Source organism: Nicotiana sylvestris, chromosome 12, assembly GCF_000393655.2.
Source record: "Nicotiana sylvestris chromosome 12, ASM39365v2, whole genome shotgun sequence".
Classification (NCBI taxonomy): domain Eukaryota; kingdom Viridiplantae; phylum Streptophyta; class Magnoliopsida; order Solanales; family Solanaceae; genus Nicotiana; species Nicotiana sylvestris.
Window position 1 is genome coordinate 17,717,943 of NC_091068.1, and position 10,076 is coordinate 17,728,018.

Sequence of the window (10,076 nt, forward strand, 5' to 3'; positions counted from 1 at the left end):
GAAGCAGAAATGGGAAAAACGGAGCGGTAACTCATGAGACGACTGGTCGGGTCGTCACATCCTCCCCAACTTAAACAAACGTTCGTCCTCAAATGAGTCAAGAAACATATCTGAAGCCTCAAACAGGTGAGGATATCTGCTCCGCATCTCCCGCTCAGTCTCCCAGGTAGCCTCCTCCGCGGGCCGACCTCTCCACTGTACTTTCACTGAAGCTATATCATTTGACCTCAACTTTCGAACTTGACATTCCAAAATAGCTACTGGTTCCACATCATAAGTCAAATCATCATCCAACTGGACCGTGCTGAAATCCAAAACATGAGACGGATCCCCAATATACTTCTGGAGCATAGAAACATGAAATATTGGATGCACACTCGACAAGCTGGGTGGCAAAACAAGCTCATAAGCCACCTCCCCAATCCTCCGAAGCACCTCAAAAGGCCCAATGAACCGAGGACTCAATTTACCTTTCATCCCAAATCTCATAACACCCTTTATGGGCGAAACCTTCAACAAAACCTTATCACCAACCATGTAGGACACATCCCGAACCTTCCTGTCATCATAACTCATTTTGCCTCAACTGCGCGGTACGCAGCCTCTCCTGAATCACCTTCACCTTTTCTAAAGCATCTTGCACCAAGTCTATCCCCAATAGCCTAGCCTCACCGGGCTCGAACCAACCAACTGGAGATCTATACCGCCTCCCGTACAAAGCCTCATATGGAGCCATCTGAATACTCGACTGGTAGCTGTTGTTATAAGCAAACTCTACAAGCGGTAAAAATTGATCCCATGACCCTCCTAAATCAATGACACAAGCACGTAACATGTCCTCCAATATCTAAATCGTGCGCTCGGACTGCCCGTCCGTCTAGGGATGAAAAGTTGTGCTCAACTCAACCTAAGTACCCAACTTTCGCTGCACAGACCTCCAAAATTGCGATGTAAACTGAGTGCCCCTATCTAAAATGATGGAAACTGGGACACCATGCAACCGAACAATCTCCCAGATATAGATCTCTGCCAACCGCTCTGAAGAATAGGTAGTACACACAGGAATGAAGTGTGCGAACCTGGTCAGCCGATCCACAATTACCCAAATAGCATCGAACTTCTTCAAAGTCTGTGGAAGTCCAACTATAAAGTCCATAGTGATCCTCTCCCACTTCCACTCTAGAATATCCATCCGTTGAATCAAGCTACCCGGTCTGTGATGCTCATATTTTACCTGCTGACAATTGAGACACCGAGCTACAAATCCCGCAATGTCTTTCTTCATTCTCGTCCACCAATAGTGCTGCCTCAAATCCTGATACATCTTCGTGGCACCCGGATGAATGGAATACCGCGAGCTATGGGCCTCCTCCATAATCAACTCCCGAAGCCCATCTACATTGGGCACACAAATTCGACCCTGCATCCTCAACACCCCATCATCACCAATGGTCACATCTCTGGCATCATCGTGCTGAACTCTGTCCATAAGGATAAGCAAATGCAGATCATCATACTGGCGCTTTCTGATGCGATCATATAAGGAATACCGAGAAACCACACAAGCCAATACTCGACTGGGCTCTGAAATATCTAACCTCACGAACCGATTGGCCAAGGCCTGAACATCAACTGCAAGAGGTCTCTCACCCAACTAGAATATATGTCAAACTCCCCATACTCACCGTCTTTCGGCTTAAGGCATCGGCCACCGCATTGGCCTTTCCCGGATGGTACAATATAGTGATATCATAATCCTTAAGCAACTCCAACCACCTCCGCTGCCTCAAATTGAGATCCTTCTATTTGAACAAGTGCTGGAGGCTACGACGAATAGTAAATACCCCACAAGACACACCATACAAGTAATGCTTCAAAATCTTTAATGCGTGAACTATGGAAGTCAACTCTAAATCATGAACGGGGTAGTTCTTCTCATGGGGCTTCAACTGACGGGAAGCATAAGCAATAACTCTACCCTCATACATCAAAACACAACCAATACCAACTCTCAAAGCATCACAATACACGGTATATGAACCTGAAGATGATGGCAGAACCAACACTGGAGCTGTGGTCAAGGTTGTCTTGAGCTTCTGAAAGCTATCCTCACACTCGTCCGACCATACAAATGAAACACCCTTCTGAGTCAACTTGGTCAAGGGCGATGTGATAGATAAGAATCCCTGAACAAATTGGCGATAATAGCCTGCCAAACCAAGAAAGTTGCGAATCTCTGTGGCTGAGGACGGTCTGGGCCAACTCTGAACCGCCTCTATCTTCTTCGGATCAACCTAATTACGCTCGCTGGACACCACGTGCCCCAAGAAAGCCACTGAACTGAGCCAAAACTCACACTTGGAGAATTTTGCATAAAGCTTCTCCTCCTCAATCTCTGCAACAGAACTCTCAAATGCTTCGCGTGCTCCTCCTGACTACGCGAATACACTAGAATATCATCAATGAAAACTATGACAAATGAGTCAAGATAAGGCTGAAACACACTATTCATCAAATGTATGAATGCTGGGGGGGCATTGGTCAGCCCAAAAGACATCACCAAGAACTCATAATGACCATATCGGGTCCTGAAAGTCGTCTTAAGAATATCTTGAGTCCCTAATCTTCAACTGGTGATAACTTGAACGAAGATCAATCTTGAAGAACACTCTCGCTCCCTGAAGCTGGTCGAATAAATCATCAATACGAGGCAAATGATACTTGTTCTTAACTGTTACTTTGTTCAACTACCTATAATCAATGCACATTCTCATAGTGCCATCCTTCTTCTTCACAAATAGAACCGTCGCACCCCAAGGTGACACACTAGGCCTAATGAACCCCTTATCAAGGAGTTCCTGAAGCTACTTATTTAATTCTTTCAACTCCGCTGGAGCCATACGATACAACGAAATAGAAATGGGTTGAGTGCCCAGCACCAGGTCAATACCAAAATCAATATCCCTGTCCGATGGCATGCCCGACATGTCTGCAGGAAACACATCAATCCCTCACAACTGGAACAGAATCAATACTAGGAGTCTCAGCACCGACATCCCTCACAAAGGCTAGATACAAAAGATAACCCTTCCCAACCATACACTGGGCTTTCAAGAATGAGATCACTCTACTGGGAACATAATCAGTCACACCTCGCCACTCAATCCGTGGCATACACGGTATAGCCAATGTGACTGTCTTAGCATGACAGTCCAGAATAGCACGACACGGAGATAGCCAATCCATGCCCAAAATGACATCGAAATCCACCATACACAATAATAAAAGATCCATACGGGTCTCCAGACCCCCAATAGTCACCACACACGACCGGTACACATGGTCTACAATAACAGTATCGCCCATGGGGGTAGATACATGAACAGATGAAGCAAGAAACTCACGGGGCGTACCCAAATAACGAGCAAAGTATGATGACACATAAGAAAAGGTAGGACCAGGATCAAATAATACAGAGGCATCTCTGTGGCAGACTAAAACAATACCTGTAATAACAGCATTTGAAGTAATATCATCGGGTCTGCCTGGAAGTGCATAGAAATGGGCCTGACCGCCACCTGATCGACCTTCCCCTTAGGGCGACCCCTAGCTGACTGACCTCCACCCCTAGTTGGCTGGGCAGGTGGTGGTGAAGCAACTGGCGCTGAAGCCGATGACTGACCCCTCTACTGAGATGAGCTCGCAAGACGATGCGGGCATTGCCTCCATATATGACCCATCTCACCACACTCATAATAACTCTCATGTACTGGAGAAGGGGACTGAAGGGAACCCCTCGCACTGGAATGACTAGCAGATGCACCTGGCATAGAAGAGCCCTAAACTGATGGAGCACGGGACGAACTCTGAGCTGGAAGGGCACTAAGTAATGACTGGCCCAGATGAGAACTGTGAGAACCATGACCCGATGATGCCCCACGATAACCTGGGCGAGCTGGCCGAGCATGCCTGAATGGACAGCCTCTGTCGTGCTGAAACTGGCCTCTCAAAGGAGTACCACTGTAACTACCAGATCCTCGAGGCCTCTTGGCCTCCCTCTCCTCGCGCTCCTGGCAACGAACAGACTCAATCTCCCGAGCAATGTCTACAACCTCCTCAAATGTAGCACCAATCACCCTCTCCCTAGTCATGAGAATACGAAGCTGATAAGTGAGGCCATCAACAAACCTCCTAATCCTCTCTCTATCTGTCAGAACCAACCAAATAGCATGACGAGATAACTCGGAGAATCTCATCTCATACTGCGTCACAATCATCTCTCCCTGACGCAACCACTCAAAATCCCTATGCAGCTCCTCTCTACGGGACTGTGGCACATACTTCTCCAGAAAGAGAATGGAGAACTGTTGCCAGGTAAGGGGTGCTGCACCAATAGGCCTATGCCTCTCAAAAGCCTCCCACCAAATGAAGGCAGCTCCAAAAAACTGATAAGTAGTGAAAGTGACCCTGCTGGTATCTAGAATACCCGTTGTACGAAGCATCCTCTAACACTTATCCAAGAAACCCTAGGCATCCCCGCCCCCTACACCACTGAAGGTCGGAGGCTGAAGTCTACCAAACCTCTCCAACCTAAGATGCTCGTCCTCTGGCATGACAGGAACTATATAGTCCTGAGCAGCTGCAACCGGCTGGGCTGGATGTGCCTTCGGCGTCTGAAGTCCCTGTACGACTTGCTCAGGTGTGCGAGATACGGGAGTCTGATTGCCTCCCCAGCCTGAGAAGTAGCTGCGGCTGTAGTGGCTAAAACAGCTTGAGCTAGGCCAGTGCAAACTGATAAGATTTGAGCCAAGGCCTCCTAAAGACCCGGAATCACAATGGGCATAGTTGGTACCTGAGCTGGTGCTGCTGGAGCGTTCACATCTGGGACCCAATCCTGAACTAGGGCGGCTGGTGGATCTCCAGGTGCTGCCCTAGCTGCTGTGTGGGCCACACCTCTGCCCCTACTACGACCACGACTGCATCCCCGGCCTCTAGTGGCCAAAGTTGGTGGTACTGGTGGTCGTCCATCCTGACCGGTAGCGCGTGTCCTCACCATCTGTGAGAGAATAGAATAATAGAAGTTTAGTACTCGGATCAACAAATTCGCACGACAAGAATTTCAAAAATATGAAGTTTTTCCTAAAGGTTCTGCAGCCTCTCCAGGATAAATACATACGTCTCCATACCGATCCGCAAGACTCTACTAAACCTGCTCATGACTCCTATGTAACCTAGGCTCTGATACCAACCTATCACGACCCTAAACTCGGACCTTGTTATGATGACGCCTCTCGTGAAGACAAGGCCATCCGACACTTTCCATATCCAATTATTAACAGTTAAACCATAAGAAATAAATCTAAAGCATGATAAGATAATCCAAAGTTAATAAATAATAGCATAATTCGCGGAAAATAACCCAACACAGCCCGATACCAGAGTGTCACTAGTCATGAGCATCTAAACAATCCGGAATACTCCAAATCAAACTACAGAGTTTAATACAGGAACTAAGAACATGAAGAAGTAAGATAGAAAAGAGCTCCGGGCTTCGAACGCCAATAGCTACCTAGAGACTCCTCGGATCCGCCTGAGCCGAAAATGATCAGCACTCGGGAGCAGGACCAGATATGCCTGAATCTGCACACAGGATGTAGGGAGTAAAGTGAGTACTCTATCTCAATGAGTAATAATCATAAATAAAGACTGAAAGCAGGAAATCACGTAAGGCACAAAAACATACTATAATGAAGCAGTAAAACCATTAAAATAGTAAACCAGTGAAAGATAGGTAAAAATCATTTAACTCAAATTTAACTTCATGAAAAGCCTTTTACAACAATTAAGCATGGTAATTGACAGAAAATTAAGAAAAAGTTAAATATATAAAGGTTCGCCCCTCGGGCACAGTATCAACAAATTCGCCCCTTGGACAACATCTCAGAACAATACCAGCCCCTCGGGCTCAATCTCAGAACAGTACCAGCCCCTCGGGCGCAATCTCAGAACAGTATCAGCCCCTCGGGCGCAATCTCAGATCACAATGGGTACCCGCGCTCACTGGGGTGTACAAACTCCTGGAGGGTCCCCTTATGGCCCAAGCGCAATATCAAGCCACCTCGTGGCATCATCACTAGGCCCTCGGCCTCATATCAATCAAGCCACCTTGTGGCGTACATATCTTAGGCCCTCGACCTCATAATCAGTATCAAATATTTCCTCACAACATAGGCCCTCGGTCTTACTCAGTCAAAATCCTCACGAGCCACTCAGGCAATAGTAAAACATGAATCTCAGCCCAAAAATATCATTTAAAAGATCATGTAAGTGTTAAAACAGAGTAAACATGGTTGAGTATGAAAAATAGTGAAATATAACATAACTGAGTTCAAGTATAAAGTCAAAACAGTGAGGAAATACCAGTAAAAATCCCCAAAGGGTTCAAATAGGTGGCACAAGGCCCAAATATGGCATTCAGCCCAAATCATGATGATAACAAATAGATTTCAGTCAAATACGCGGTAAAATAGTCATCCGGGATGGACTAAGTCACAATCCCCAATAGTGCACGACCCTACGCTCATCATCCAGCGTGTGCGTTCCCTCCATATAGCACCACGATGTGCAAGTCCGGGGTTTCATACCCTCAGAATATCATTAATAATCATTACTCACCTCGAACCGGTCAAATCTCTAGCTCAGGATGCCTTTGCCCCTCGAATCGGCCTCCACTCGCGTCGAATCTATCCAATTCAGAACGAGGACGTCAAAATATGCTAGGGCAACGAAGCCCAATCAAAAATAATCAAAATACTACACAAATCCCGGAATTACCAAAACTCGGCCCCCGAGCCCACATCTCGGAATTTGATAATTTTTACATCAATAGGTTCCTTATCTCCCCACGAGTTCATACATATCAAAGGTTCTGAAATCCGACCTCAAATGGTCCTTTAAATCCTCAATCAAAGGTCTAAGTTTCCAAGCCCTAGTTCTTCAATTTTTGGCTTAATTTCCATGATTATTTAGGTGAAATTCAAATTAGAATCGAGTTTTAAGTCCAAGAATCTTACCTCCAAGTGATTCCTCTTGAATCCCTCTTCATCCCCTTCAAAAAGCTCCAAAAACAACCAACAATGGAAGAAATAAACCCCAAAATCGCGGACAAGACGACCTTTTAAACCTTCTGCCCAGGCCTGAAATCCTTCTTCGCGAACGCGGTCAACGCCTCGCGTTCGTGAAACACAAAAATGACTTTGACCAAAAAATCCTCTATGCGAATGCGACATGCCCATCGCGAACGCGATGGTTCCTCAGACTTACTCTTCGCGAACGCACTCTCTCTCTCGCGAACGCGATGAACAACTCGACCTAAAACCCAGCTGTCCAATTTCCTCCATGCGAACATGGAGCTTACCTCGCGAATGCGATGAATCGCTTCCCAACCCTTCGCGAACGCGGAGACTCTCTTGTGAACGCGAAGGCCAAAGTCTCAGCCTTCTCTAGCTAATCCTTCGCGATCGCGGCTCCCCTCTCACGAACGCGAAAGTCAATTGTCTGCAACACTGAGCAGCAGATTTCTGCAATTCCAAACTTCATAAAATGGTTCGATTGACCACCCGAAACTCACCCGAGGCCTCCGGGACCTCAACCAAATATACCAACATATCCCATAACCTCATTCAAACTTGTTCCAACCTTCGGAACGCTCAAAACAACATCAAAACACCAAATTCGCATCGGATTCAAGCCTAAGAATTCCAAAATTTTCTAAATTACGCTTTTGATAAAAAATCCAACCAAACCACGTCCGAATGACCTGAAATTTTGCACACACATCCCAAATGACACAACAGAACTACTACAACTCTCAGAATTCAATTCCGACCCCTATATCAAAATTTCTCCTACCAACCGGAAATTGCCAAAATATCAACTTCGCCAATTCAAGCCTAAATCTACTCCGAACCTCCAAAACTCATTCCGATCGCGCTCCTAAGTCCCAAATCAGCTCCCAAAGCTAACCGAACCATCAAAACTCACATCCGAGTTCTCTTACACATAAGTCAATATCCGGTTGACTTTTCCAACTCAAGCTTCATCAAAAGAGACTAAGTGTCTCAAACCCTCTCAAAACCTTTCCAAACCCGAGCCAACCAACCCGATCACTCATAGAACCGATAAACAAAGTAATAAGAAGCAGAAATGGAAAAAACGAAGCGGTAACTCATGAGACGACTGACCGGGTCGGTACATCGTCTCTGTCAATCTCTCAATCCCTAATTTCAGTAATGTAAAGCAAAGGAAAAGAGAGCATCAATTCTACCATTAACAACCATTAAAAAGTTTTAAAGCTTTGAATTCGAATTTGGGTTTTCAAAAATTATTATTTATTTGGATTGGGTATTGTTGCAAATAATTGGGAATATGGTTTAGAGTTTATATTTTAATTTTGAGGGGTTTTGGTGAAGATTAGATTTGGTTTTGGCTGAATTTCAGATTGAAACTCGAAGAAGAAGACATGATATACATTATATTTACGAAATTGTAGTAAAATTATAGAAAAAGTTTAGAAAAATTGTACTCTGTTGTTTATATATTTTTCTTTTATTTATTTAACTATTGTATGAAAGTTGAACAACACTGTATTAAAATTATATTTGAGTTGTATGATATTGTAGTTGTATATAACTGAGTAGAAATAATGTATGAAAGTTGTAAATAAGTTGTATAATATATAATTAGTTATATGAAATTTATTTTTATTATGTATAAATCAGATACAAAATATACAAAAGACATATTGTATAAATTTTATATAAAATTTGTATTTAAGTTGTATGTTATAAATGTGTAAATATGTAAAAGTTGTAGATAAATTGTAGATGAGTTGTAGATAAGCTTCAACCATGAGTTGTGCAATACTCTTTTGTCAGTTTTGTATTTGGTCAAATAGACATCTTTCTAGAGTCATTTCAATCATAATCTATTTATAGCATTGATGATATAAACTTTATGATTGATGCTATTTCTGATATCCTTTCACGGAAGAAATGAATTCTTATATGTTGAAATCAAATGTTAATCCAAGTTCAGAGATGTTTGCCCCACAGCTCGAGACTTTTATTTTATATTTTTGTATCTAGATACACTTGTATGAGAGTAGTATCCCAGAGTATATCATGATTTCTGATAACTGAAACAAGAGTGGAAAATTGTATTATTTGACCATGTTAAAGCAGTTGACGAACAAAATAGTTGGTCAGGTTACATTTTGGACTAGTTTTCGAGGTCAACTTTTTTGGATTTCGGCACACAACAATGTACATGGGTTCCACTTCCTTGGGTATTCTTTCTTGGTAATGTTTTGCATTTGTTGCAAAAGTAAAAATAACATTATATATTGCTGAAAAAGCTGGAAAAGTTTCTGCTTTTAGGAATTTTTCAATGTTATCATCCACCCTAATATAACCTAAGAGGTTTGAGAGAACCCTTACTTTAGGTCTATCTTTGCATAATACTTATTGGTGTTGTCTCTCATTAAGTAGGTAATTTGCACCTACTTTGGATAGTTAGGAAGACTAATTATGTAGATATGTTTTTTGATTAGTAAGGTAAAATCTTATAAATGTGTCGGCATAAAGAATATACTGGTAGGAACCCAAATTGTTTGATTTGTGATACTCGAACTTACATTATTGTATTTAGTAGTTTCGAGCGTATGGTCCTTTTTGAATGTGCTCAATTCTGCTAATTATTGACAGAGTTATTCTCCATTGTTCAACAAAGATTGGTGACGCTATTAGGATCTGATACTGCACAAAAACAATTATCAAAGTCTGTTTTTGGTATTGTAACTGGAAGTAATGATATAATTAAATTCACTTCTATGCAAGATCTATAGCTTCTGCCGAAGATATGGGGAGAAAGATAGAATCTGGAGAGAAGAGGGGAGAGAGGAGAGGAAAAAAGAAAAATGGTGTAACTAAATCCCTTGATTGAAAGCATAAATAATGGATTGTGAGTCTTTTAATGTGGATTGTATATATTTCGTAAACAAAACTTGTTTATGCGTG